Source organism: Myotis daubentonii, chromosome 1 (assembly GCF_963259705.1).
Source record: "Myotis daubentonii chromosome 1, mMyoDau2.1, whole genome shotgun sequence".
Lineage (NCBI taxonomy): Eukaryota > Metazoa > Chordata > Mammalia > Chiroptera > Vespertilionidae > Myotis > Myotis daubentonii.
In genome coordinates, this window is record NC_081840.1 from 93399681 (window position 1) to 93427359 (window position 27679).

A 27679-nucleotide genomic window follows, 5' to 3' on the forward strand; every position below is an offset into this window, starting at 1 on the left:
GTGGCTGAGCCTGGATGGCTCCAGCACCCAGTGACCAGAGTTAGCGGCTTTTAAAGGACTTTTGGCGGGATTTTTCTGGGCATACTCTGAGGGGAGATAATGGAATGTGGTCGCAGCAAGCGAAATGTAGTCTCAGCAAAGGGAATGTCCGTAGTGAAATGGCCTGAAAAGCCAGCTCCCGGGGGAGGGGTATCGATTCAATTGCTTGATCAAACCTAACAAGGACTAGATTGTTTCAGCCACAAGGTTGTAAATCGTTCCATAATGATAGGCAGTTCTCTGGAAAGGAGGATGGATAGCATTCCAACGTTAGCTCCTATACAACTCTCGGTCAGGTGAGAATGTGTTTTCTCTAGTCAGAATGAAGCAGAATTTTTGGACTGGAACATGCGTGTTCCCCTGGGTAGGATTGTTCCCGGATTATTTGTCTGTGGGAATCGAAGAATGAATCCACAGACATAGGTGGTGTAGCAAAGGTGGAAATTTATTGAAGAACAAGTACAGATTCCCACGTGGGGAGGGGGAAAGAATCTCACAGCACAGACTCCCATGTGGGGTGGGGGGAGAGTCCCAATGAATCTGTTTCCATCCTATATAATAAAGAGGTAATATGCAAATTAACTCTCACACCCTCACGAAATGGCTGCCTACGACCAGGCCAGCAGGAGAGTTAGTGAGGGACAACAAAATGACTGAACAAGCAGGCTGCGTGGGGCGACCAGACCAGCAAGCGGGTTAGTGAGGGACAACCAAATGACTGAACCGCAGGCTGTGTGGGACAACCAGGCCAGTGTGGGGGGGAGGGGAGATGAAGGGGGGGAGGGCATGGTGAGGGGTGACCAGGCCTGCAGGAGAAGGGCAGTTGGGGGTGACCAGGCCAGCAGAGGGGAGCAGTTGGGTGCAACTAGGCCAGCAGAGGGGGCAGTAAGAGGCGACCAGGCTGGTGGGAGGGGCAGTGAGGGGCAACTAGGCCGGGGGGGGGGGCAGGCTGGGCTGAGGGGACCACCCCCCCACCCCACCCCACCCCTGTGCACAAATTTTGTGCACCAGGCCTCTAGTGGTTTATAAAGGCTGTAGATCTTGGTGCCTTGATAACCTCTCTGATTGGTCACTATTCCCTTAGGCTAGTTACTATAGTAACTCCTGGGCTCAAAGGTCAACCTCACATGGGACATGTGAGGTTTTCCTCCCCTCTTCCTTATTGTTTTCCTATTCCCTTTGGGGTTTCTTTTTCTCTTTTTGGATGAAGGGCTTCCTTCACTTTATTTGGTAAATATAGACCTTTTGCTGTTCCCAGCTCCCTCATTCTATGGAAATGTACCTGTTGCAGCTTTCCAGCTTCCCTATTCTATGGAAATATACCTTCTGCTGCTCTGCAGCCCGTACTTCTTCCATGGTCCTTTTAATTTCCAAAATTTCTAAAATTTCCTAAATCTGTCTTTTTCACTCCTAAAAATTCCTGTTTCAAGAACAGAACCATCACAATTCACAGAGCATGATTAATATTTCTTCTAATTCTAGCTAGTCCCCTATATTCTATTTCTGCCCCTAACACTACCATGAGAGGGGCAGTGCACAGCAGCTGGGGGCCAAGAGGACATGCTCAGGCCCAGGTTTCTGTGTCAACCGAAGTAGGGCCCAGTGGCAGGGTTCCAGGGAGGAGGGAGGAGGAGGAAGAGGAGGAGGGGTGGAAGTGGGGCCAGGATGCTCTGGGGTCCCAAGTGCTGGCACCAAAGGCATGGGGTGGTGGAGAGCATACAGCAGGCGTCTGGGGGGTTGATGTGGGGGTGATAGGGGCAGAAATAGAATGTTGGGGACCAGCTATAATTGTAAGAAATATTAATCATGCTCTGTTAACCATGGTTGTTTTGTTCTGATTGAAGAAGGCACATTCTAACCTGGCTGGCAGGACCTGGGAGCTCACTTGGAAATGCAGCCCATCCTCCTCATCAGGGAGCTGCCTATTATCATGGAAAGATTAACAACCTGTTGCAGAAACCAGAGCCGCCAGCCCTTTGAAGACCCCCAGCCCTCTGCTTGCCCGTTAACTGCCATTTGGTATGCCCTTTGGTTGCTTCCCCATGTAATCTTCGTCCTTCTACCCAATATAAGCAGCTGGCTTATGGAGGGGTACAATGAAGATCTTTGTGGATGACCTGCTGCTCTCCCATATTGCCAGCATTATTGGAATAAACTCTCATATATGATTCAACCCTGTCTCTGCTTAATTGGCTCAAGTAGTGACAGGCAGCATGGATCCATTGATTGTCCAGGCACAGAGGCACAATCTAGATTCTAGAGAGGGTTCCAACTGGCATCAGGCAGGAGGGCGTGGCTGGGGAGGGTAGTGGTGAGGGGATAGTACTGAAGGTGGCCAGAAATGCCCCAGGATATTTCTGGGAATTCCCGAAGAACCACCCTCCACCAGAACCTCTTTCTTCCCTCATCTTGAGGAAGCAGCCCTGGTTTCAGGCCTCAAAGCAAGCCCACTGAGGTATTTTCTTCCTGTTGTGGAAAAAAGGGGGCCACGTGCTAACCTGACTAGCTCAGGGAAGGCCTCTGTGGCTGCCTTGCAAACTCAGAAACCTAAAGTAACCACAAAGGATGGTCTGAAATTAAAACTTTTTAATTAAAAAGCAGTTTATGGTGGGTAGTCATGTCCTAGGACAGTATTTCCCTGACAAAGGTCAATCTTTACCTTAACTGAGTCTATTGTCTTTTTGTAGCTACAATAACATAGCATTGGGATGTCAAAATAATTTTTCTTTTTCTGAACCCCTCAAAGCATTGGCACCACTTGTTACAGAATTTACCAGGCAACCGAAAAATACACAGGAGTACTTGGAGATACAGGAAAAAGCCATTTATTTCCAGATGTACTAATACCGTGACTCAGGGGAGCCTGTTTCCAAATCCTGAGCCAACCAATATGGAGGAAGCTTTCTCTTTATACCCTTTGGTTTCTTTGTCCCCCAAATATAGATCAGACTTCCAGACCTTTCTCGGGCTTTGCAAAAGGCCCAGTGTGTTGGGATGGAGGAGGTGAGACCACACCTAAAGGACTGGCCTGGAGCCAGCACTGATAACCCCCTCTGGGGGCTGTGTACTGTTCATGGGTTATGGCCTCTGTAAAATGTGAGTATTTGGGTAACTACGTCTTGCAAGACCAGATAATTAAGGAAGGGGCAGTGACTTGATTATAGGTTAACAAGAATATGCATTAGGGATACTGATTAACTAGGTACAGAGTCAGGCTGTTAGCCCTCCCCTCTTCTCCCCCCGCCCCGCCCCCCAAAAAAGTCTTATTTTCATCACACTCAGCAGAGACCACATGGATTTTGATGGACCCATATGAGTCAATACTGTCAGGCTAAACCAAGTCTAAAAAAAAAAACCTGTGAGACTGGAGGGACACCTCTGAAAGAAGTCCATTTGCTTTGGTTACTGAGCTCTCTCCTTTGTGTAACTGCACGTGTTCATTGGTTTACACACGGACCTCTTAGAGTGCAGATGCCTTACCTGAATTGTCATCACAAAATACTGGCTGTAACTTTTCAAGTTAACTGGAATTATTTTTACCAAATTGGGCCATTAACTTTCTGTGTCCACATCATTGATACAATTGTTCATTAAAGTTATTCAGTTGACAAATAACTAACCTTCCCAGCTCTGCTGTTTACACCTGTTTATTTTATTTTCTCAACTGGAAACATCTGTGGCCGGGGGGGCCTGCATTTTCTTCCGGGCATGATTTAAAGGAACTGACGGATGAGCAAGGTCTAGAATATCATGCTGAAGTATTTCAAACCTGTTCTGAAGTAAGCCAGGAGGGTGGTTAGCATTGCAAACCTGAAAATGATAATTATGCACATTAAATGTGAATTGGGCTTCTAGTTACAGGTACGGTTTTATCTATGAGACCTAACCACTGCAGAACTACTGAAACCTCTGTTGTCATTGGTGAATCCTTCATCCAAGCAACAATTTGGTTTAGACTTTTAGGAAGCGACCATAGTTTGCTATTGATACTGCGATATGCCAAAGAAAGTGAAGTATATGATAAAGCCTTCTAGGGATCAGATTGATAGCTGCCATCTCCAGCATCATGGGTATGTCTTGTTATACATGTCTTAAGAGGTAAAGGGTGGAAATGGACATCTTTAGAGAGAAAGAACCTAAGATTCTAATTTAAAATTTTTTTAGGTAAAACAATTCTGATAATAGGAAAAGAGAAAGCATTCATAAATGGAATAACAATAACGATTTTTAAAATTATTTTCAAACCTTTCTTTCAACCAACTTTTATAATCACCACCTCCAAGTAGGAAAATTAACCTCTTCATTTTCACTTCTGTCTTTTTAACCATATTAAGAAGGGAAATTGCCAACACATACAGAGGAAGAACAAAAAGTTTGAGATGATTTATACATGTATCAAATCGACCCCTGAATTATAAAAAAATTAAATATAGAATCCAATTTACATAACACATTATGTGTTTTTTGTTTTGTTTTTTATTGATTTCAGAGAGGAAGGGAGGAGAAGGAGATAGAAACATCAATGATGAGAGAATCACTGATCGACCAATTTACATAACACATGTTCATTTCAGGAGTATTTATTGAGTACCTGCTATATGTATGTATGATACTTCCAAGATATTGAGGGAAATAGAAGGAAAAAAGAGTTTCTTGCCAAACTAAAAATGGAAATCTAATTGAGAAACAAGACACATGAAACAGTTTCATAACTTGATCCTAAGGTAACTCAGCCTAAGTTTCCACTATTTATATACTTATTCATTTATTAATTTGATCATTTGTGATCAAATAGATAATAATACCCGCTATGTAGAAAAGACAGAGGTGAGCAATGGGGGGTTGGGAAACAGACAGTGAATAGGATACCTTCTTTACCATCCTTTGCTTTTGTTGCCTTTCCAGAAACCCTCTGGAGATCAAATTATAGTTTTCTCACTTCTTGGAGGGACAAAGGGAGAAAGTGATTGGCTTGATGAGAGAGGAGAACAAGCCAGAGCCAGGACTTAGGTCTTCTGTTTCACATTAATGATTGTAACACTCTGCTCCTGTGTTTGCCAGGCTTGGTGCTTTAAAAGTTATTTTCCTATTGATCCCCAGTAAGTTTGACCAAAACAGAAAATCATCAAAGAGAACCAGTAGAGCCTTTCCATCCCAAAAGGACCTGCTTTTATCACTCTGTCGGGGGATCTGCCTGAACTGGGATCTAAACAAGTTACCGAAGGGCCACCAGGAGCCAGGCTTCTTCAGAGGATAAAGACTGATTTCACAGCTGCCTCCAGCTCACTGAAAAGGGCCCAGTGCCTAAACACTGACCCAGTGAAAATGCATTGATTTCTTTAACATTTTTTCCCCTAAGAAAATCAAATTGTCTGAATATATATGAGTGCCATAAACTTGTGCAAGATTTCAATTTTCAAGTGTAATCAACAGGCAGATTGGAACAGAATGAGCTAGATATTTCATGTTGGGTTCATGCATGAGGAAATTTGATTTCGGAAAGGAAGATAAAGATATCTGAATTAGCTCCGTCTCTAAAATCTATAACAAACTTGTTTAGACCACGAGTACGGCATGATAGTTAATTATTTAAAAAATCAGAAATAGGGCAATTTGAGAATGAGAAGAAGAAGTGCTTGGTTATGGAAGAGGGATAGTAACCTCTGTGATGATGCAGAGCTTTCCCTGGACACCTATTCTCGACTATCTTCTTCAATATCCTGTGAAGTTTGACAGTGGAAACCCCAGTCCAGGGGATTCTTCTCTTTCTCCTCACACCCCCACCCAGAAATGACAGTGGGATAGGCCCTCTGGCCTTTGGATATGATGTGGACCCTCAGCAATGCTGTTCAATGAGGGTAGGGCAGAGACAAATTTATGTCACATTTTGGATTAGGCTGGACCCTCAAAAGTGCTTCATTCAGGGGGTAAAATAGGAATAATCAATTCTTGACTATTAAAGTCTCAATTATCTGGCTGCTTTATTCTCGCAATTGCTCTCTAATTTTATTTTAATTGTTTTCTAATTATAAGTTATAAATGCTTATTACAGAAAATTTTGGTAATCTAGGAAAAAAGGAAAAATAAATTACTGATACCATACCATGATCATACCACCCAGAGTGAACTATCTAATTAATAAAAATATTCACTACATTTCTTTTTAATCATTTTTCTACATATATGTCTGAATAATCATACATAGATATGATTACATTGTAATTTTATCATTTAACATTGAATGCTTATGGTGTTACAGGTAATATTTTGAGTACTTTAGACATATTAATTTATGTAAGTCTCATGTTCTGTAAAGTTGGTATTATTATTATACCCATTTTACAGATGTGAAGATTGAGTGTTAGTCAGTCAGTGAGTCTATACTGGTCATCAAACCCCAGCAGCTGGCTCTACTACATAAGGTCCAAATTACCATGCTGATGTTTCTCTTGGAAAATTTCATTTTAATGAGATGAAATGAATATAGTCTATTTAACATAGCCATTTCCTTATTTTTATACACTTATTAGTTGTAGATTTTATTATTATAGAGTGATGATTTAGTTAACATCTTTGACCAGACAGCTTTTTACCCTTTCAGATGGTTTCTTGTTAGTACAATTCCTAGATCAAAGGTATGAGTAGTATTAATGTTGTTGATATATACTGGGTTACCTAACTATTTTCCCACCAGATAGTATGAAATCCTATCCTTTCTTAGGTGGCAGACAGGAGACAAACAAGTCTAATCACAGCCAGTTGACTTTACATAAATAACTGAAGTTCATTAGGTGACACACAGAGGTAAACAAAATTTTGTCTTTTTTTGCAGTAAGATTTCTGAAGTTCTTGTGCGTTCTTCTCCTTGTTGCTGTAGCTCACTGTGAATAAGCTGTCACTGACCATCCCCATTCTCACCTATAGTACATGAACCCCATAACCCATGAGTTGCTTGGGGTACAGGAACACGAAAGTGCATTTATGAAGAGAGTCACTAGCACCTAGATTTTTCAAAGGTGACCCCCAAAAAAGTCAAGAGCCACCACTATAGAATATGACAGCATATCCTTAAATATATAATTAGTTATCCTATATAATAAAAGGGAAATATGCAAATTGGCCGAATGGCAGAATGACTGGAATGCCTGTGGCCCCTCGCCCCGGCTGGCCCCACCCCTGAGAGGGCGTACCCACCCCAATCGGGGGCAGGGCCAGCCGGCAAACTGCCCGCAGCCCCTCACCCAGCCCAGCCCTGCCCACAGCCCCTTACCCCAGCCAGCCCGCCCCCGATGGCCCCCATCGAGGCAGGCTGGCTGGACCCCACCAATGCATGAATTCGTGCACCGGGCCTCTAGTGTTATAATAAAGCTGACAAATATCAAATGCTTAAAAAGACAAAGGTAAGTTCCTTGGGCAAAATCAATGAAGGTCTTCTTTCTTTGAGTTGCCATCATGGTAGAAAAGCCCATAGTAAGGCTTTTGGATGAAACTCCTCTCTGCCTCCCCTCCTTCCCTGCCAAGGTTCAAAGAGCAACCATCAGAAATTACCATAACAATGCAATCTGTGTAGAGCAAGCATGTCAAACTCAAGGCCTATGGACCACATGTGACCACAGTGAATATTTTTGCGGCCCAGCCAATATAATGGTATGTAAGAAACATTTTAATAAAAATTTCATAACTTAATTTTTACAATATCCTGTTATACATAATTATTAATAATGAACTACAATGTTCACTAATGACTGATCACTATAATCATGTTGCATTCATTTTCCTTACACGCCTTAAGCACAGGCGCACCATTTCTCTCCACTAATACTAGCAGCAAATATTTTAGATGCTGACTGTCATTAGTCATGTACTGACTTGTTTGGTGTGTGAAACAGGAAATATTTCACTTTTGGAGAACAAGAAAAATAGATTTATTTGCATTATACTTATTAATTTGTGTAGTTATTCAGTGTCTGGTAAGTTAATGTTCAAGAAAAAATATTTTTATTAAAATGTTCTATATTTTATATAGAACAATTACTCATTTATTTGTTAACAATTACTCATTTATTTCAGCCCTTTGTATTCAGTATGTCTCTATTGAAATGAGCCTATGTTTCTATGGAAATTAAAGCTTTTGTTTTTTTGTGGCCCACATAAACTTAAACCTTGTTTATTTGGCCCGTGTTAGCCTTTGAGTTTAATGTGCTTGGTGTAGGGTGTCACAAAGCAGTGGAGAAATAAATAAGTTATTTTGTAAGCTGCAAAAATAAGTTAAAGTTCTGGAGACTTATGAGAGGAAGGGTGTATCACATGAGCAAGATTTGGGCTGCTCTCTCTGTGACAATGGTGCTGTTTAAGGAATTTTGTTTATTGAGATGACAGCAGGATGTTCCCCACCATCTATATACAGTGGGGCCTTGACTTACGTGTTTAATTCGTTCCGGGACGGAGCTCATAACTCAAATCACTCGTATGTCAAATCAAAAAGTGAACGAGTGAGACCCGTGATGCTGGGCTGATGTTGTGGTGTTCACTGTGACGTTCGCTGCGCCAACTAGCGGTGGGGTATCTGAAGCTGGCTCGTAACCCGAATTTTAGCTCTCAACTCAAAGCAAAAAATCGGCCAAGAGACAGCTCATATCTCGAAAAACTCGTTAGTTGGGACACTCGTAAGTAAAGGCCCCACTGTACATAAAAGGCTAATATGCAAAGTGTCCCCTTGGGAGTTCAACTAGGAAACCAGGAGTTTGATCACTTGCTATGACATGCACTGACCACCAGGGGTCAGCACAGAATGAAGGAAGGCCCCGGCTGGCAGCCAGAAGGCCCTGATTGGCCCTGATCACGGGCCAGGCCTATGGACCCTACCTGTGCATGAATTTCATGCACCGAGCCTCTAGTTTTAATATAATTGAGAGAGTATTCCTGGTGGTAATTTGAGAAATTACTTTCCAGACCCTTTTCTATCTTAATTTTTCAAGGAAATTCCAAATACCAGTTTCAGACCTTTATCACTAGAACACCACACAGGCACAGAGAACAGAACTATCCTGCAAACAGAATCAGCTTTGTTCTTCTGTGGAGCCACTGGGAAAGCAGTCGGAGAGGAGGGGACTGCCGGCTCGAGGCCAGGGGCTAGGAGTCAGGCAGATGTGCGTTCAGACCCACAGCCACCCCTTGTGGCCTTAGGCCGGTTCCATCTCCCTGGGCCTTGTGTCCTGATTGTAGTGTAGTGCTCCTTCCTCCTGGGCTTCTCGGGAATCAAATGGCACAGTCTGGCCCACAGTCAATATTCAATGCAAGTTCTCTTTGTGCCTGCTGTCCTTTTTCCATAGACTCTGAGACACTAATGGGGATGAAAAGTACTCTGGAAGCAGGTAAGTCATATGAAATAAACATTAATATTGCACCTCGCTCTCGGGTGGATGTGAACTGTACTAGTATGTTTGCTCCTTCAGGTCGTGATGCTGACCAGAATCACCCCATCCCCGGGATTGCCATGGTGAATTGCTTGGCCACTGCTGCTGGCTGTCAGCTGGTTGCCAGCTGTGACATTGGCGTGGCCAGTGAGAAATCCTCATTTGCCACTCCAGGTGTGAACATTGGGTTCTTCTGCTGCACCCCAGGGGTGGCCTTGGAGAGAGCAGTGCTGAGAATGGTAATCTGACCCCCTGCAGCCTCCTATCTAGTTGTAACTCTCACATGCACTGGAGGATTGGTTCCAGAATTCACTTGAATCAGTACATCCTGCATGAAGCATAACTGCAGCTGTTCATCATCAACACCTGACATTCTGGAAGGTTCCATGTTAAGAACCTATTCTCTCTTAACATAAACAAACTTTTAAAATCAAGGCTCATAATTGAGTCCTAAAAACTTAAACATTATATCATATTTGTCAAATTTTAAATTCATTTTTTAGAAGAATGAAAGAAAATGTGGCAAAAACAGAACTTCAGTTCCCAGGAAACCCAATACTCAGAACCATGTTGCATAATTGTCTAGCATGAGAAATTAAGGGGCAGGACATTATAAAATCAAAGTAACTGTTTCCTCCCACAGAAAGTTCTGGCAGTGCCAGGCCCACTCAGAAGTCGGGAGAGGATCTCTAGTGTCCCACTCAGATCCCTGCTGTGTTCCTCCTGTCCTGATCCCAGGAGGCCTCTGAATCACTAGTCAGGGGTAGTATTCTTGTTTTGAAGTCTTGCGAGTTTTTTCCAGTTGTAACACTTGTCCCTGCACATGGGGCTACTTGGAGCTACTGGAGGCATGAGACAGAGATATGATTTCAGGTCAGTATTAATGAGCTGAAATTGTAGTATGGATCATGGGAATTTAATGTAGTAAAGAGCCTTTTGGCACTCAAGGCCTTTGCCAGGTTTCTGGACTGCAGATCTTACCTGGGTGACCCCCTTTAGGAGGAAAACTGGGGATTCACAAAAATCTAAACCTGAATGAAACACACTTACCTGTTGTCATTACTTGATTGCACCCACAGGAACACATTCATACACAGGCCCATTGACTGTGTGTGCATGTTGGGCCCGTGTCCCCATGCACATCCACAGGAAAGCAAGCAGGTGCTTTTGCAAACTGGCCTAACTGGAAAGCTTGGCCTTTTTCATGCAGGCTAAGGCCACACATGTGGGTCACCAGTACTCTCTGGTGGTCTCCATGGGTAACTGCTCAGCTGTGCCAGAGACAAAGGTCTACTGGGAGCAGAAATGATGGCATGAGGCCCTGGTGTTCAAGCCAGACTGAGCCTGGGCATTAATAATTTTCCACATTTGCAAAGTGTTTCTCTCCTCTGGCATGAGTTAAATAATGCGTCTTCATTGCACCATATAAACAACCGGCCTGGTGCAGCTGCTCCCTTCGCCTATCAGAAATGTGGAGCCAGTGCCTCATTGAGTGGCACCCCCTCCCCCCCGCATAGAGCACATGAAGATTCGAACCCCCTCTTCCTTAACCAGTCATTTCTCTGCGGTAGGAACACTTGCTGCCACTGTTTACCCATGGTTACTTGTGTATGTGTAGAATCTGATTTCTCGGTTGTCTAATTAGAACAGAGTAGAACTTCCATGCTGGAAGGAGTGTTAAGGCATTGCCACTCAGCTGGTGTGCAGTTCATCGGAGCCTGGAGAAATGCAGGTCTCGGGCCCGCCCAGATCGACTACATCAAAACCTGCACTCTAACAGTGATTCGTGTGGCCGTCAGAGTTGCCTTAGTGCCTTTGAGAACATGCTCAGCATCCTAATTCACTTCTCAGGTTGCCCAGCCAATTAAATAAGCCCCGTGATCCTGTCATCTTCATTCCTCTCTGCGTCCTCCAGCATCCCAGCCCCTCCTCTGCCACCAGCTGGTTCTTGTCATCAGTGACTGGAGGGGATTGGAAGACAGCTCTGCTTTCAGGGGCCATGATCACAGAATTAGAGATTCATACATGTTTATAGCTGGAATAAGCATGTGAATAATAGCCACTGCACTTATTAGGTGCCTACTGAGTACCCCGCACTATAGTATAAACTGTACACATAATTTCTCTAATCCCGACAATTCTGTAGTAGGATGGTGGTCCTATTCCTGTTTTTCAGATAGGGAAACAGATTTAAATGGGTTAAATTGTTCCTAAAGGCAGGGGTGGGGAACCTTTTTTTCTACAAACAGGCATTTGGATATTTATAAATATCATTCATGGGCCACACAAATTTATCAGCTTAAAAATTAGCCTGCTATTTTTGGTCAAACATTCAATTAACTCACCTCTAATGCCTTGGCAGGGCCAAACCAAATCATTTCACAGGCCTTACCAGTATATGTCCCATGGGCCACACGTTCCCCAACCCCTGCCTTAAGGTCTTGTGGTTAGTAAGGGACATCCAGACACAGCTCCACTTCCTGGGGGCTGAGCCCCATTGGCCTCCAGACCTTTCTGGGGTTTTTTTTAATGCAAATAGCCCAGGAGGAGGAAGTATTAAAACACCAATTTGTTAGGGAGACCCAAGAGGTGCCCCCTAAAATGAACAAGAGTCGACTAGGGAAAAGGAGGTATTTTCTTCTCTCTCACCTGAAGTTTCAGGGGCCCACTAAATAGAAACTGAAACAGTAAGTAAAGGTTGCTGCTGGCATGCTATAAAATAAACAGGTTTTCTATTCCTTAGGGAATGCCACTCCATTACCTAATCTGCCTGGGCAAAGTCCCCAGAAATCAACATGGTGCTAAACAGTATTACCCCACTAGGCAGGTGAGGAAACTGAGGCCCAGAAAGAGGCATAAACTGGGGGGGGGGGGGGGGGGGGGTTATTAGGAAGTCGAACGTAGGCCAGGAACTCTGGTCTCTGGCCCTGACCCTACTCCAGTCAAAACTTCTTTTCCTGAGCAGCTTTAATCCCATTAAGACCTCCTTGGTCTTCTGGACAGAGGGAGAGGCTGATAGCAGGGTCCCTCCCTGTCCTTACTCCTGGAAAGATCGATCTGTTCCTGAGAACTGGGCCCAGGTTGTCAGGAAGTCAAGACACCGACCACCTCAGCAGAGTGAAGTGGAGTGGTGGGAGTCGGTGGCAGGGGTCAGGAGAGCGCCTTCATACCCGCCCACGTTGCCTCCCCCAGAAATGCTTTTCACTGAGAAGCCCATTTCCGCTCAGGAGGCCTTGCTCCATGGGCTGCTCAGCAGAGTAGTTCCGGAAGAGCAGCTGGAGGAAGAGACCATGAGACTCAAGGAGGAGAAAGATTGGCTCCTTGAGCCGTCCTGTGGGGTCTTTGGCCAAGGCCGCCTTCTACAAGCAAGCGCACCAGACCTTAGAACGGCCAACCACCTCGCCCCCCAGACCATGGTGAACAACGTGGCGCTGCAAGATGGGCAGGAGGGAATCAAGGCCTTCATCTGGAAGAGAAAACCCGTCTGGTCTCACTGAGCCGGCCATATAGGAGTATGGAGGGTGCGTGGGCTCAGTGAGCAGCGTTCAGGATGCCCCCACCCCCCGCCTCCCATCTGATCCCCAGCCTCCCATCTGATCCCCAGCCACCACTGCTGCCTCACAACCCGGCGCAGCAGGCAGACTGCTTCTGTACCATTAGTCAGATCCCCTGCAGGGGCCATATTCAAAGCCATGGTTCCCTGGGGAAAGGATGAAATGGAAAGTCAAAGGAAACGCTAATTTAAGGGAAGTGAGCACCTATGCTGGGTCAGCTGTGGTAGTGAGCCTGGAATTTGATACACTTCTTCCAGGACCTGAAGTGTGGGATCACCTGACGTGGGAGGAGGTGATGATAAAATGAGGCATGAAAGAAGGTGCCAAACTGCTCTGCTGGCAGAAATGTCCCCTACGGTGGAGGTAGATCTGGTTGCTCCAGATGCATGAACTGTTTCCAATCTCCATGAGACAGTCTCCACACTGAACATGCTCTTGGTTCTGTTGAGAAATAATCATGCCTATGGCTTTGGAATAATCTTATACGACTTTAAAAGATGAAGTATTTAGACAGACTGGTAATTTTATCTTCTAACCAGACTGTAAGCTGTCTGAGGGGGAAAAAATCAACTAATTCTTTCGTTGTATGCCCATACTGCAGACATAGAATAGGTGTGCCTAATGTTTCTGTCATAAATGTCCTGGCCATGGGAGCTACTGTGAAACCAGGACCCTGGGCTACACCTGAGGATAAAAATATGAGGAGAGGAGGGAGGATGCAGAACACAGGTCCTACCCACTAAAACGCCCCTGCTCCGGACACGCTTCCAAACTCTGCGCAGCTTCTGGTGAGAATCCACAGGAGCATCAGGCAGTTGAGTCCCAGGCTGAGCAAGGGCTTGGCTTAGGAATTAAACATCTTATTTCCTGGCTTCTGGTTCAGTATGGCTCAAGAAATGTTCTAAATCTCCTGTCCTCAAGATTGCCCAACTTATTTTACCTAAGAGTAGAATGTGGCCCTAAAAGTGTGGAGTCCACAGCCAGAGACAGAAGCATGTGGCTCTAACCAGTGGTTCTCACTCGGGGCAAGCATTCCTTGGTATGATGTCCCCTAGTGTTTTCACAGGTTTCTGTTGAGATCGGCATGTTTGGGGGTTTGGGGGGAAGGAGGCTGTTTTGCCAGTTTAGAAAGCTAAAAAAGAGTGTTTTCTTGGAAAGGAGGAGCCTGTTTTAAGAGTGCCCCTCCTAAGCGGAAAGATCATTAGACCTACCATGTGCGGGCCATCTGACATGTGCTACATTCTCCTTCATTCCTCACCACACCCGGGGAGCAGCGCTTACAGAGATCTCCAGCTCACACTTGAGTAGCTGAGGCCCACTTGGCCCCAGGTCAAACAGCTGACGCTGAGGACAATGAGGGTTCCAAACTCCCTCTGCCTGGGGAAGCCATGGATGCTTTCTCCTGGCCACACTGCCTCATGGGGAGGCCAGTCCAAAGAAGTGACTTTCCTGCTCCATGGCAGCTCTCCAGCCAAAGTAACAGACCAGGTGCTCCTTGCTACAGAACTCTGCCAGTGTGCAGGGGACATCGGATTTGAATTATTGGCAGACCACTATGGAGTTTTTCTGCAAAGCTAATAAAGAACTGCTGCAGTTCTAAACTGGGCGGTGAAGGATGGAGCTGCCAGAGGCTGCTCAGAACAGTGCTCAGTGGGGTCCCTACTGCACCCTCTCTCCAGGGGCGGGCTGTGGCAGTCACTGTTTGGCAGTGCCAGATCCCACAGCGTAGAGGAGAAGCTGTTATAAACTCTCTGAGCTTTGGAGAAAGTAACAAAGCCTCGCACACATTTGGCAAGTGAAATGAAAAGCTCACTCTCCAGTGTCTGCGTGAGCCACACGATTCCCTCAAACCCTGAAATCCTGGGCCTCTGGGCTGCCTTCCCAGCCTGTGAGCTGATGTCCCTCGGGGACTAATATAAATCCTAATAGTCTCTGTGCATAAAATAATCCAGAACAAAAGTCTGCTACCCACCCTCTGATGTCATATAATTCACCCCAAGGCTAATATAAATTTTGGGTTAATATGTATCTGCTTCCTTTCATGGGACATTGAATGAAGATTTTCTGCTAACCACATGTGATGATTGCCTCTGGAAAGTCTAGTATATTCGTCTTTCCCTGGGCCATTTTATTTCTCAGGGAGCTTTGCTGAGCTCAGCCCAGCAGACATCACCCCAGCAGTGCAGAAACTAGAAGGTCAGTGAAAACAGGTGTTCCCTCCTGCTCACCTGGGGAAGACACCATTCTGAAGGATGGCCTGAGCCCTGGAGAATATAACCATATGGAGCGAATGACTGATTAACTTTACAGGAGAGAACTTGGTGATCTAAGAGCTGGAGCTCCTGCAGGCAGCCCAGTGCAGTAGCTCTTCCTGTCCCCCTGCTATCCGGGAGTTCAGAGAAGTGAAGGCATTTGCCGTGGTGGAGCCAGCACGTGGGCTTGGCCCTGTATGGTTCTGAAGCCCATGCTCCTGACTACCACACCGGATTCCTCCCGACATGACTACCACAATGTGACTACCACACCGGATTCCTCCCAGCGTGACTACCACAATGTGACTACCACACCGCATTCCTCCCAGCGTGACTACCACAATGTGACTACCACACCGCATTCCTCCCAGCGTGACTACCACAATGTGACTGCCACACTGGATTCCTCCCGACATGACTACCACAATGTGACTGCCACACCGGATTCCTCCCGACGACCTGGAGAGAAAGACTGCAGTGCTCAAGGGAAGCCAGTCCGAAATGGCACGGCCAAAGCAACAGTTTTGCTTACCACAGAGGATTCGGAAAAGCGCAAAGTGGAACACAAAGAGCGCTGAGTCCCAGGTTTGCCGTCAACTAGCTGTGTCACTGTGTGCAGGTGATGTAACCCTTTCCAGCGCTCAGTTTCCCGGTCACAAAAATGGCACCACTGGACACTTTTCCTCTTGGTCCTGACATCCCGGGTTCTGCAATACTGGGCTTGGAAACTTGCTGTGAAACTTGAATCAGGAAGCTTTTGTTAGAAGAAAGTGCTCTTTTATGAATGCGAAGATGAGCGTGTTATTTTTACATTGAAAACACCTGATTTCATTTGAGAATGAGAAACCCATGACAGACACTCAGAGGTCTTCAGGCCACACCTGAACCTTCTGATGTCATGGCTGGGAAGACCCTCCCCAGGCAGCTCTCTACCAAAATGGGCCGTTACCTTCCCTTGTCCGGGTGCATCACCCAGCCAGTCCCCTCCTCGCTCCTTCCTCTGAGCACCCGCTGCGCTAGAGCATTTCCAAAGCGTGGCCGGTGGAAGGTCTGGACTGTCCAAGTGCTGCTGAATCATAAATTCTGGTTTGGGGGACCCCAAAATATGCATTTTAAAAAGAGATTTCCAAGTGACCCTGCCGCACACTAAAATGCGTGAACTCCTGCACCGGGGTGGCTGGGACATATCTCTCTGGCAGTGTCTACATTGGAGCCCCGGCCCTTTGTGATGAATTGTGGGCAGTTGTGTGGCCTGAGGAGACTTGACACCTGCCGGAGCCCTTTCTCCTCCCCTTGCTCAGGTGTCAGGGCCTTCCTCAGCCCTCTGCGCTCAAGCCTTTGGAAGCCCCACCCTTTGTCACATTAAACACCAAAAACACACCATATCCCACAGTCAGTATAATTCTTGTAGTTACAAAAGGAAATAGAATTATTAGCTTTTAAAGATTTTTTAAAATATTTGATTAACGATGATTATTTCTGGGAAATCATGAAATAGGTAAGAGTTAAATTCAACATTATTGAAGTTGACACATGACAATTAGTAAAATGTTAAATTTCAATCAGTCTTGCAAGGGTTTTTCTTTTGCATTTTGGAGCTCAAAATTTTTTCAGGTCCCAACCAGAGCCCCCTGAAAAGCTGTGCCTGCAGTGTCCCTCGAATGGAACACCAGCCCACCCGGTCCCTGTTAGGGAGTGGCTGTCCCACAGGGAAATGGGGGCGGGGGAGTGGTGCCTGAGGTTTATGTTCCCAGCACGCAGCCTTCAGATGTCCTCATTGATTTGATATTGATATTTCCTTCGAACCTCCCTGTCCTGCCCAGAAATGTTTAAGCACAAACCTACAAAACAATTTGCATGTATTTTTTTACATGTTTAAGAAATATCCCCATTTTATGTTGTATGTTTTCAATATTGATCTTACCAAATTCGGTATGGAGAAGGCAATCCCCAGTTTTAAAAATTTCTAGAAATTAGAAAAAGATATTTGTCGAAGCGGATTGTGACTTGGAGCTCCCGACGCTCAGGTTTGTGTGTGATTGCTCTGTGCCAAGCACTGTTAGCATTTTGCAGTGAGTAATACTTTAATCCTCACAAAAGCTCTATGAGGTATGCTTTATGAACCCCTTTATTCAGATGAGAAACAAAAACACAAGATATTAAATGTCTTCACACAGCTAACGAGGAGCTGTGTTCTGCTCAGGCTTTTAACGCTCTAAAACTGATTAGGAAATGCGGTCTGAGAATTTAAAGACCTAATGGCCTGTAGCCTGTGCAGGGAGCAGTCTAGCTCTGGACATGGGCTTGTGATTCCTGCACCATGCCATCCTGTCACCCTGTTACCTGCTTGTAGGTGACTGCTACGTCGCACCACTTTGCACATACATCTGTTCCGCATGGAGCACATTACATTACTGTGTTTAATTCACAGTCCCACGTATCATCCTCCCTGCCCCCCAGCAAAAGTGTGCGTCCCTGCAGGGCCACATCGACCCTTATCCCTCTCTTACATTCTCAGAGCCTAGAAACTGCCCAGCACCGGGCAGACTTGTTAGGTCCAGTTCATTGTGGCCAGGGTACATTCCCCGAGGCAGGCCACGTAATACAGACAGGTGTTGGTTTGTTTTCATTCTCAGACCACATTTTCTAAATCCATTTTGAGAAGTTACATGGCTGAGCAGAGCATGAATTAAATCAGCATTTTCTCTGTAGGTCCCCCGAACTTGTAACCATCTCTTTGTAAATGTAGTTCCGTATTGGGAAGTACCCTGCTCACTTGGATGAGATCAGACCCAGGGGTTCTGTAAAGCCCGTTTGCTTTCTTCAAAGCATAGCGGGCGCATGTTTTGGTGTCCAAATGATTACACTTCTGGTGATAAACATTCTTCATGTAGAGAGACGTGCGATGTATGGTTGGTTGGCGTGGGGTGAAGATATCTAATAGATTTACTCTTCATCGCATCTATTGAAGTGGTTAAAACACTTATTTGAACTTTAAACTGAAATTGTCTGATTTGTTACTGTGCTAGGCCCTATAGAATGGGTTTTTGTATAAGACAATTCCGACCCTCCAGGAACTTAGTCCAGGAGACGAGATAATCAGTGATGGCGAACCTATGACATGCGTGTCAGAGGTGACACGCGAACTCATTTTTTTGGTTGATTTTTCTTTGTTAAATGGCATTTAAATATATAAAATAAATATCAAAAATATAAGTCTTTGTTTTACTATGGTTGCAAATATCAAAAAATTTCTGTATGTGACACGGCACAAGAGTTAAGTTAGAGTTTTTCAAAATGCTGACAAAATGCCGAGCTCAAAAGGTTCGCCATCACTGATAAGTCATGAACCACATTAAAATTCAAATACAAAATAGCTATCATGGGACAAGAGTCGGACGGTGGGCTGCCTCTGAGCCCACCTTTATGACTAGCTCTGTGATGTGGGGCTAGTTGTTTAACCCCTTTGAGTTGCCGTTTCCTCGTGGCTATAATAGGGATAATGATCACACCTACCTCCTACGTGGTTGGGAGGATGAAACTGAACTACACATGCGGAGCAATGTTGCTATGACCTGCCTCCCTTTCTCCTGCAGTTGTGGTGAGCGGTTCCCACAGGTAAGAGCTTCCCCATGTTATGGACTGAATTGTGTTCCCTCAAAATTCATGTTGGAGACCTAGCTCCCCCTACTGTGACTGTATTTGGAGAAAGGGCCTCTAAAGAGGTAATGAGGTTAAATGAGGATGGAACCGTGAATCCAACCAGACCAGTGTCCTTAGAAGAAGAGGGAGGGACACCAGGAATGTATTGCACAGATGAAAGGCCATGTGGGGACACATGCAGAAGGTGGCTGTCTGCAAGCCAAGGAAAGAGACCTCAGGAGAAACCAGCCCTGCCACACCTTTAGACTTTCAGCCCCCAAAACTGTGAGAAAGTAAATGTCTGTTTCAGCCTCCCAGTCTGTGGTATTTTGTTAAAGCAGCTTGAGCAGCATAAGTCGCTCCCTTTCTCTCTGAAGGTGATTTTTGGCATCCAGGAGCTTGCTCAGCCTTCAACAGGGCAACTTAAAAACAGAGGACGTTAGGGTCTCCAGAGACACCCCTCAAGCAACAGCAGGTATGAGTCCATGGATAAATACTCCACCCCCAGTGTCTGAAGGAACAATTCTCAGATGTGTTTCCTCAGAAGGCCCAGCACGGTGGAGCCCCATTGCACACCGCACTGACCTGCTTTTTAGTGCAAACCTCATCGGCTTTTCTCCTTCCCCGCCTGACCTCGGCCCATGCCCTCACCTGTGCTTCCCGGGATCACTTTCCAGATAAATAAGCTTCACACAGCCCTTGATTCGGGGTCTGCCCCGGCAAGAACCCACACTCAGTCAAGAGCGGGTTCACATGAGCCACTCAGTGAGCATCTCCTCCCTAATAAAAAAGTGAAAACAAGATTTACCAACAGAAGACCTGCTACCATGAAGCGATAGGCTCGGTTTCTAAGTGGACACCATGGTCAGTAAGTAACATGGGACTCAAAGGGAGCGGTCAACTTTGACTCTTTGGTGAGCAAATGGGATCACCTACGTAGAGCTTTGGCTTTTCCAGCCAGACGGGGTCTTGGCTCTCAGTTAACTACAAACTGTGACATCACACAAACAAGGTAGAAAAGATAGACCTACCTAGTGTTGGTACCAAAGACAGGATCCTCTGACCAAAAGCTGGAGCACCCTCCCTATTGATATCCCTTCAAAACCCTCAGGGTAAGCCACGCCTACGTGTTCTAAGCTTCCCGGATGTGCATTTAGCAACATTCAGGAAAAAGAGCAGGTGTGGTGTCCTAAGACGCCCCTCCAGAGGCCCCTTGAGAAGGAATTTACGAGCTGCTGCAGCTCTAGTTCCTTCCTTGACATTTATTGGCTTTTTGATGAATATTAGAGCAATTTTTCTGTCAACAGCTTCTTATTACAGGTTTGGTGATGTTCTCGTGACCATTATTTTACTCAATACCATGCCTGGTCACTGTGAGGAGAAGAGGTTCCACTCAGAAACCATCCATCTTTGCAGCAGCAAATAGCTCAGATAATCCTACTTAAATACGCCTCCTGCACTGGCAGCGGCTCGGGCATGCACAGAGAATTTAGACAATGGCCAGCCTTTAATGGATGGCTCATCTTCTGGCCTTGTGCCTCTCCACTCCTTTAGGACACAGTTCAGGCTTGATTCTCTCTGTTTCTTTTTTAAATAAATTGTGGAGAACTGGGTGAAATCATCACTAGGACATTTCTTAAACACAACACGTTTGCACCATGAATGGCACGTGTGCCTTGGAAAGTCTGGAACCAGCAGGTGTTGGAAGAAGGCGTCCATTTTTCTTAATGGACTGTTTTCTTTGCCTGTCAAATGCACTGCCCTAGCACAGTCATGTCCCTGGACACATCTGGAGCCTCTGTCATTCATTAGCATCAATGCCGGCTTGCATGTGCCCTCATCCTTCCTACCGCCAGATACAGGACTCTAGCCCGGAGGAGCACCTTTTAAAGGGTTTTTACTGTGAACAATTTCAAACATGGAGAGTGTGTGATAAACTACCATGTTCACATTACTCAGCTTTAACAATTGACAATGAATGACTTACCAATCATACTGGCCAATCTTGTGTTATCTGCCCCCTTCCTACCCCAGGCTATTTTGAAGTGAATCCCAGAGTGACCTTATTAGAATTTAAACCCCTTGGTATTTTCACCCAGAAATATTAGAACAGATTCTCCTGATGCGCTCATCACTGAGGACATGACAAGGGTCTCGGGAGCTCTGCGCCAGCAGCCTGGGCAGAGGCCAATACGCACACTTTCTCTTATCTCCCAGCAACACACATGTATACCTTTCCCTCGTGTTTCCTGTTCCTACTCCTGCTCCCTGGGATCACTTTCAGAAACAAACTACTTGCATGCAAGCCTGGGGCTCAGGTTCTGCTTTCTGGGGGAACTTGAGCCAAGATACCAGCTCAAGAGCGGGGCAGAGGGAGCCCTAAAAATGGCAGCAGAAGGCAGTCCCAGGGTGACAGCTGGGCAGGAGGCAGGAGAGTATCCAGCCCAGACAGGAGAATGGAGGCCTCCTGAGGGATGTGTCTCAGAGATAGGTTGGAACGCAACAGACTTGCATCGATGTGACTGAACTTGTGGAAATTGTCCTAAGAAGCTAGAAGAAGGGAACTGGACAGCACGTACCTATTTAGGTCGCATCAAAGGTCATCACTGCTGACAAGAGGTGGTGGGAAAGTGCAGGGATGTGTTCCTGGGGTGAACAGGCAGCTCTGTAGGAGGCAAATGTGGTACGTGAATCAACATCCTTAAAAAATGGCCATCCCTCATGCCCTCAAAAAAGAACCAGAAATTGAGAACAAATGTTATAAAAACAATGAAACTGTGAAACAGTATATTATTTGTATTAGCATTTTTAAAAAGCAGAATTACTTTGAGTCCAACAAACTGTGGTAATTCTAGAACATTTGCTGGAAAGAGTATCATGAAGCCACTAAAAGTGATATGCTCCATGCAGAGTGGGCCCCACACTGTCAGAAACACGACAGCAATGGAAAACTGGCGAGATCTGAATTACATTTGTAGTTTGATTCCCAGTATTATACCACTGTTCATTCCTTAGTTGTGGTGACTATGGTGGTACAAGATGTTAACAGAGGAAGCTGCGTGGAGGAGCTAAGGGAGCTCTGTATTATTTTTGCAACTCTTTTGCAAATATAGAATTATTTCAAAATAAAAATTTTAAGTACATGGATCTGTATTAGGGTTCTCCAGAAAACCAGAACTAATAGGGTAGTTGGGTGGATGGATGGATGGATGGATGGATGGATGGATGGATGGATGGATATAGAAAGAGCTTTGTTATAAGGAATCGCTCACGCAGTTATGGAGGCTGAGTCACTTGCAGGCTGGATACCCAGGAGAGCCAGTGGTGCAGTTCCCAGGCGAGAGCCGGAGACCCGATGGTGTTGACTCCAGTCCAGGAGTGGAGGCCTGGGAACCAGGAGCACTGAGGGCAGAAGATCAAGGGTCCAGTTCATACAGTCGGGCAGAGAATGAGCGGATCCTCCCTCCCTCCAGCGTTTTGTTCTAGACGGGCCCTTAACAGATTGGATGAGGCCCACACACATTGGAGCGGGCCACCCACTTTACCATTTCACTGATTCAATGCTAATCTCTTCTGGAAACACACCCTTAGGAAATAATGTTTAACCAGCTATGTGAGCATCCTGTGATCCAGGCAAGTGGACACATAAAATTAACCACCACAGCATCCATGTTTGTATGTGTACAACCCGGTCCTGTTAAGATACCCTCAGAATGGATAACAGTGTTTGCCTCTGGGGAGAACAACGGGCGATGGGGTCAGGGTTAGAGGGAGACTTACTTTTGCACTGAAAACCCTCTTGTACAGTTCAAATTTTTTTAAAACGCGTGTACATATACTATATTCAAAAAATTAGAAGTCACAGGCACACAGGCTGTGCTCTATAGGAGGCAGATGGTGAGAGGGGATTTTGTGAATTCGGGATGTATTCAGGAAACAGCCTCCAGTGAACGCCATGGAAGATAAGAGGGGAGGCAGGACTGGCCAGAGGCAGAAGGCCAGCCTCTGATGACCCGCTGCGGAGCTCCAGAGCCGACAGGGCCCACAGAGTTCTTCCTACTGGGCGACGAAGTGGCTGGGCCAGCTGCCTGCCCCGCCAGGCCCTGGATGTGGGCTGTGCTGGGAGGGCCATAGCCTGGTCCAAGGGGCTCCCTGCCGCTGAGGCGATCCCTGAGGGGCAGCAGCAGCTGGGGCACCGAGTCCCCCCCAGAAAAGGGGGTCTGGGTGACACACCCACATGTTCCTCACAGTGACAAAAGGTGTTCATTCATGAGGACGTAGGAAGATGATTACTATGTTTGGAGAGAAAAAAAATACAGGACACAAATTTCTACCTATAGCATGTAACAACTAGGCAACACAAACAATAAAATTTTTTTAAAAAAACCCTTTATGTTCCTAGAAAAAGCACTGGGAAGAAAACATTCCAAAATGTAAAAAGTTTTTTTTTTTCCTGAAATGGGACTGCACATAATTTTTATTTCTACTTCCACATTTCTATATTTTTTCCCAAATTTTCTATGATTTTTAAGTAATCAAAATTTTCAAAAGAGCACTCTAGGATCTGCTGCTGTTGTTTCTATCATTAAGCTTTGATACTGCTTCATAAATTAATTCTGTGCTTATAGAGAAGGATGAGGAATATTTACATTATCAAATAATGTCTAAAATTTTAGGGTACTATATGAGAAATAAATTGGTTCTATAAATCAATATAAACTCAGGCTTTTTAGGCAATCGCAAGTTCAAAGAAAAGTTAGTGGCTCAAACATTTGTTAAGTTAAAATGACCAGGGTCAATTATTTCTTGTTCTCAACACTTAAAGCAGCAGTCGTAAACTTCTCCAGCAGAGGGCGATGGCAGCTTAGGTGAAGCTAGAAATCTCGGCTGCCTAACTTGCAGCCAGGTTGCTGAGACTAGAAAATCGCCTTTGCTTTGCGGTCCCGAAAAAAAAGTAACTTACTTAGCAGGTTACATACTAACATTAGTTAGTTAGTTCATCTTAGGCAGTGGAGAGCAAGTAGCTCGTAAATATAGTTGTTTGCTGTGTGTTTTTTCTTTAAATGAGAGTCAGCTGACCTCATAGTGCGCTGTAAAGACTGCTCCCTCACTTTTTATTCCAGCTGCCATAGCAAAATACCATGGACTGGTGCTTACAAACAGACATTTATTTCTCGGTTCTGGAGCCTGGAGGACCAAGATGAAGGTGCGGCATGGTCCGGTCCTGGTGAAGACTGTCTTCCTGACTTACAGGGAGAAGGAGCAGAGGGGAAGAGACGCCAGATGGAGAGGACAGGAGATGCAGGCAGAAGGGTGAGCTGCTCTGCTTTCCCTTGGGTGACCTAGGTTTATTTACAGGACAAGACAGGCAAACTCCACAGTGGCCTAAGCCATGTGGGTGCCTGGAGTGGCCGAGAGTCTCACCTGGCTGCCCTGGGGGATGGTAGGATTTGCCGTGAGGGATTGAGGTCTGACTAAGGTGGAGGGCTGGGGGGCGGGGGCTGGGGGACGGGGGGGCGGGGAAAGAATGCGAATGAACCAGTGAAAGAGGAGGCCCTAATATTCAAAAGACTAGTGAATAAATTCAGTTGTCTTCCTGAATTTTCCAAACCTCATACATTCTGGTATTAGAGGGGATGTGTAAACTTTTTATTCTCCAAATAATTTTAAATGGGCAGAGAGAACAGAAAGCTGATTAATTTCAAAAAGAATAATCTAACGGTTCAGTTATAGTTTAGAGCTAACCCTATATAACGCTACACAGCACTAACGACAATCGGTACTTTCGTTTTTCTTAGAGCCTGCTACTATGCAGGCCCCTGATAACACAGTGACCTCCTGGTTCACACTCAACCACTGAGCCACACCAGCCAGCCCAAAGCTGCTTTTAATAGAGGGGCGGCACTGCAGGCAATAACAAGAAATGTGTGTGAGAGTCCTTTTTGTTAATTAGTTGGCAAGAGAGGACTGAAGTCCCCGGACTACATCTTGTCTTCACTTTGGTAGCTCAGACACAATCGTCGGTGATTGTCAGAATTTCCTCCTGGGACCACCCATGTTAGAAGCACCTGGAATATTTCATACAGGAACTGCTGAAGCAGAATCTCTAGGCTTGAAGGAATGCAGGAATTTGCAATTTTAATAAGTTCCTCCATTAATTCTTATGCATTATATCAACACTGAGAAATATATATATATATATATTCTTTCATCTTTCTCTGTTTTTCTTTATGAAGTGACCAAGTGGAAAATTTCCTGCACAGCACAGACATGTTCACATTTCATAACCCTCCTCCAATTTTGTGTTTGTTTAGTATAGTCCCAAAGTTGCTTTAAAATATAAATATATATGTATATTTATATATATTTATATATGTTTATATTGATTTCAGAGAGGAAGGGAGAAGGACAGAGAGCGATAGAAACATCAATAATGAGAGAGAATTATTGATTGGCTGCCTCCTGCATGCCCCCTCCTGGGGATGGAGCCCACAACCTTGACATGTGTCCTGCCGGTGAATTCAACAGTGACCTCCTGGTTCACACTCAACCACAGCAGCAGGGCCCAAAGCTGCTTTGAATAAGGGAGTAATAATCCCAGCCAACTGAGCTTATTTGTTTTTTAAATGAAGCTTTGATTTCACAGTCAGGCTGTGTTTCTATTTCCCTTGGTGTCCTTCCAGAGAGTTTTTTAATTTACTGGGGTGACATTGCTTTGCCTAACCATACACATTTCAAGCGTACAACTCAATAAAACATTACCTGAACACTGCATCATGTGTCCTCTCAGGGAATCTTAATGCCAACAAGAAAATGTGTCTGCTTATCCCTTCCATTTTTTTGAGCACAATGTCCTAGGATGTCCCCAACTTTAGAATCTGAGACTTTGAGTTGCACAAAACCTTGGCTAGCCTTCATGAGCAACAGAAGAAAATAAAAAGGAAACCTCCAGGGGAAGAGGACAATAGAAAGCTATAGAAGTCAATTTCAGTAACAAGGAAAAACCAGCTGTAGTTTCCAGATGTGTTGTATTAATGACTATTCATATGAGAGGGATGCTGTAATGGCTGCTCATATGAGAGGGACGTCCACTATCTCCCTGCTCAAGCTCCTGGAGGGTCTTGGAAGACATGGACATGCCTTGAAGATGAAGCCTATTCTTATGAAATGTATAGAGCACCCAAAATAAAATCATATATAATAAAGCCTAATAGCCTAAGTGTCCAGTCCACATTCAACCAATCAAAGCATAATATGCTAATGATATGCTAAGGCCGCTCAACCACTGGCTATGATGTGCACTGACCACTAGGGGGCAGACACTCCGACTGGTAGGTTAGCTTGCTGCTGGGGTATGGCAGATAGGGACTGAGCAAGATGGGCCAGTCCCTCCCCAGCTGACCAACCTCCCTCCCCCCTCCCTTGCCCCCTTTGTGCACTGGTGGGGTCCCTCAGACTGGCCTGTGTCTTCATTGCAATCCGGGACCCCTGTGGGATGTCAGAGAGCTGGTTTCAGCCAATCCCGCAGGCCGTGCCAAGGGACCCCACTAATGCATAAATTTGTGCACCCCGCCTCTAGTACATGTTTAAAGCCTCATTTCTAACCCCAGTCATTTAAATTCTAATCAATTCCAATGAATTTTTGGTGTGTCAGAGGTTCTCAACCAATCAAGCACACAGAGTGACTGACTGTCTTCTCCCCAAAGGGAAATCAACCGCCCTAGTCAGCCTGGGGACCCAACTCCAGCTCAGCCGGTGCCATTCTGCTGGCTCCCTCCCCACCGCCCCCCACCCCTCATCCCCCTTTGGCGCCCTCTGGAGAAAACCCGCGCGCTCACTGCATGCTGTGCGCTCCCTGGCCGCCCCAATCACCCTAGTCTTGGCGCCAAGACTAGCACCTGTGGCCCCAGCCTGTCAATGGGACCCCGCCCATTCCGAACCCTCCTTGCACTGTTGGCGCCTGCACCTCCTCGGGGAGCTTGTCCACGCCCCCTCTCCTGCGGCCGCCATCACCCCCCCCCCCCCCCCAGTTATCCCGCTGGGGACTGCAGGAGCGCGCTCTCGGCCGCGGTGCACTCCCCGCCCCTCCCTCCCTAGCCTTTGGCGCAACCAATTAAGCCCCCAGCACGTCCACGCTCCACCCGCCTGCCCGCGACCCCCGCAGATGGCGCAGGCACCTCGGCCGGAGCTTGTCCACGCGCTCCAAGGGCCCCGCCCTGCCCTGCTGTGGGCTCTGGTACTGACGCTCGCCCCCTGGCCGCCCCGCGCCTTCGCTGGGGAGCCCTGGGCAGGCGCAGGCACCAGCGCGCCCGGATGCGGTGCGGGGCAAGGCGGCGCTCAGCTTCGGCACCACTGGCCTGAGCCTGTGGAGAGGACGCAGATGGGCACACGCAGCTGCACATGGAGCGGGCGGTCGAAGGCCAGCTCCAGACACGACTCCACTCGGCCTTCCCGACAGCAAGAGCCCGGCGGGGGGCTTCGCAGAGGCGGGGCGCGGGGCAGAGGAGCGCGGGCAGCAGCAAGCGGGGTGGGCGGCACCAGTGCACCCGCTCCTGTGCCGCCCGCGCTGGCCCTGGGTGGCTTCGCTGGCGAAGTGCCAGGGCCACATCCTCCTGCGGGAGCTGCACCAGATGCGACTGAGAGAGGCGGGCACGCCTCCCACCCGCTGCTGCGCAGAGAGAAGACTGGGGTGCAGCGCCGCTCCTGGCCTCCCAGGGCGGGCAAGGAGAACAGCCGCGGGGGAGTGCCCACTCTAGGCCCGGACGCCCTACCCAGC

At 46.3% G+C, this 27679-nt stretch overlaps 1 long non-coding RNA gene and 1 pseudogene across 1 annotated transcript; one reads left to right on the forward strand and one right to left on the reverse strand.

The window, feature by feature from the left end:
* The first annotated feature begins 291 nt into the window (after positions 1-291).
* Positions 292-12952, forward strand: LOC132230319 (enoyl-CoA hydratase domain-containing protein 3, mitochondrial-like; annotated as a pseudogene).
* An 8529-nt stretch (positions 12953-21481) lies between these two features.
* LOC132242188 (uncharacterized) lies at positions 21482-27539 on the reverse strand. Its single transcript, XR_009454547.1, has 3 exons — positions 27081-27539; positions 22176-22305; positions 21482-21568 (listed from the first exon to the last, which is right to left on the reverse strand). It is a non-coding gene; the product is annotated as an uncharacterized LOC132242188 (long non-coding RNA).
* Between the last annotated feature and the right edge of the window lie 140 nt (positions 27540-27679).